Below are 3,013 nucleotides of genomic sequence, written 5' to 3'. Positions count from 1 at the left end.
GCTACATTGCATGTGCTTAGTCAACCTGACTGCCAACCAATCAGAGTGGTGTCCCATGAGCAGACCGCGGTCCTGTGATGTGTGACAAGGATTTGACCTGACAGTTTTACCATCGTGCCACACATAGAGGCTTAGAGCAACAAAAAGGGAGCATGAGGGACTCTGTAGCAGAGACCTGTGCTGTTCCTACTGCCTCTGCAGAGAAAAATGTGTAATGCTCAAGGAAAACTGAAAAGCCATTTTCTTCTCTTTTTTCGCCTGCATTACTTGAGACTGGCTAGATGTGGAGCCATCTGTATTTCTGCTTTGTTAAAGACACTGACAAATTGTGGGTTTGGGGGGGAAACGCATTGCTTTATTACTATTGGAAACACTTTGTTTGCTTTTGTTAGGTTGTTTTGACATTCAAAATAAAGATGTTTGCATTTTGGGCTGTTGAACTGCATTCTAGTCCTCTGCTGTAGGTCAGCCAGGACGTTCTCCTTTCGTCGTCTGTTTAATGCTTTTAATGTCATTTGATAACTTTCTGTATATAGTTTCTGATTTCTTCAGGGATCTAGTGAACTTTAATGTTGAGATATTTCTGATCTTGTCAACACTGAGACAAATTATATAAAGCAAGTGTATGAGAGCTTGTTACCTTACGTGTCTAATCTACTGCATGGTACAAATGATAGATGGTTATTTAGAAGGGGTGCTGATGAGATTTTCTTTGATTTGGTCTTGAAGATCGCTCTTTCTTTTCTGTATAGCCTGTTTGCTCTAAGTGATATTACGTGAAAAATCAGAAGTGACTAATAAGTGGTTTGGTAGTGAATAAAATCGAAGTATGAGGTCTTTGAATGATTTGGGGGTAATGAATTAATTAGTAGAAAAGGGGAGTTTGTCTTTTTTGCTTATGAACAAATATGTTTGCTCCTTTGATTTTCAAGGTAGTATAGTCGTTTGAACTCAGCTAATCTACTGATTTTTTTTATTGTGCATTTTCTGCTTTGGTCCTGGATTATTTTGTTGAAAAAATGTCAGGAATTATTTCCTAGAGGCTTTCAGTTATAGCTTGTGGCTTGTTTGTCTCTGTCATGTAATAAAGAAAGCTCAGCTCAATTTGTTATTCTCAGAGTTATCCAAGCACTTAGGTATTTCTTTAATAGTGGAGGTGGGTTACCCCTTTGCCAGTGTCTGTGTTATATCAGAATTTACATCACCTGATGCAGTTAATGGGGTCATAAAGTCTCATCCTGTTATAAAAGCAGTGACAGGTAATCTTGCACTTCACCTTTCTTCCCATTCCTCTTGCAACGTGCATATATATCAAGCTAGTCTGCTTAGATGTGCTACAGGTTTGCTGGTGTGTTTCAGGACTGTAATACAGGTGGGTAAACCTTATCTCAGGGTGGTGAGGAGACCAGCAGTGGATGACTTGCTTCCCTGGCAGCAGCTCCTATTGCTGCTGTGCATTGCTGCTGCATTCACAGGCAATGGCTCCTGGAAGACCCTTCACCTGCTGACAGGCAGAGCAAGTGGAGTTGGCTGGTGCCAAGGTGTCTCTTACCTGCTTCTGCCCTGTTAGCAAGGGCAGCACCTGGAAGGAGGGGAGAAACAGGTGGGCCATTAAAAGATGCAGCTAAGCTCCTGAAAAGGGCAGTGAGTGATAGCAGGAGGAATGTGAGACTCGAGGAGAAGGCAAGAGAAAAATCCAACTAGATAAGGAGAAGGAATGAACTGAATTTGAAAGGAAATTGCTTTGAGGAATGTGTTTATATATAAACAGTAACATACATGGAAAGCATTAGTGCTTTCACTAGCAAAGTATTAAAGCTAGCAATTGGTAAATGCTGATGAAGTCATGTCCAAATTTGTTTTTTGATTGTATCAGAAAAAATCTCTTGTAGACAGAGCAGCTTCATTTACTCAAGCAACTTAGTAATGGCATGTTATTGTGTTTAAAAGCTTTTAAAACGCAGACTTTTTAATTATGGCTGGGTGAGTCAAAATAAAAAGTTTTGCATTTGATTTACCTATGTCAGTAGAACACTGAACGATGAATTAAAGGAAGGAGACTAGAAATAAAGGAAAATTATTGGGGACTAGTATTTAAAATAAAATTTAAACAAAAGACTCCATGGTGGAGACTAGGAACGGTAAATTCTATGTGAAAAGCTTTGTTTTTCGAGACTTGGCTGATGAGTTCCCGAGAGCTGAGTGAGACACGGCAAGAGATCCCTGTGTTCCTACAGAATAGGTTCTCATGAACTGGTGGTGGCTCATGCTTGTGTGAATAGCCTGAACGAGGGATCTGTGTCTGTGTATAGTTTTACAGACCTTGAAGAGACTTAGCTGAAGAGCACTTGGTGAATTCCAGGAGCTCTTGTTTCTCTTAATTTGACACTGCTTTGGTGAGGAGAATTGGAATCTTAAAAGCTTTCAGGGAGCTATTGCTCTGGTTTTTGTCTTGTCAACTCCTTAAGGTGTCTCATTAGTCTGTTGTGGGCTCTTGTTTTTGATGAGCTTGTAGCCTCTCCTGTTCACAGTTGAAATCCTTTGGGAAACAACCAGCTGGTAGGTGCACTAATCGGCCAGTTGTTGAGAGAAGTTCTGATCAATGCTTTGGTTTCTTCCTAGATAGGTTTAAATGCAAAGTCTCAAATGAATTTATCCGTATTTTCTTTTGGGCTGTTTGGTTTTTATTCACTGGCCACTTATTGCTTAATCTGTGGCCTTAAAACTCTTAAGGGAGCCTGTGGTCTATTGTACATCTGCCACTTTTGGGTCTAGGGACATTATGAGCTAAATCTGTTTGTGTATTGTTTTACAAACTGGTTGTTAATAGGCACAAGCCTGAATGGATGCCTGGATTATTTCTCCTTTCTGACGTGGATATAGAGAGCTGTAGAAGGCAGTAGAAGGGGTGCTGTTCAACAGGCTTATTTACATGTTTAGTAGGAGTAAGTAATAATCTGTGCATCATATTTCTCAGACTACTGACAATAATTAATATTGCTTATTTCTCAAG

This window comes from Phaenicophaeus curvirostris, chromosome Z (assembly GCF_032191515.1).
Source record: "Phaenicophaeus curvirostris isolate KB17595 chromosome Z, BPBGC_Pcur_1.0, whole genome shotgun sequence".
NCBI lineage: Eukaryota > Metazoa > Chordata > Aves > Cuculiformes > Cuculidae > Phaenicophaeus > Phaenicophaeus curvirostris.
Note: the sequence above shows the minus strand (reverse complement) of the source record.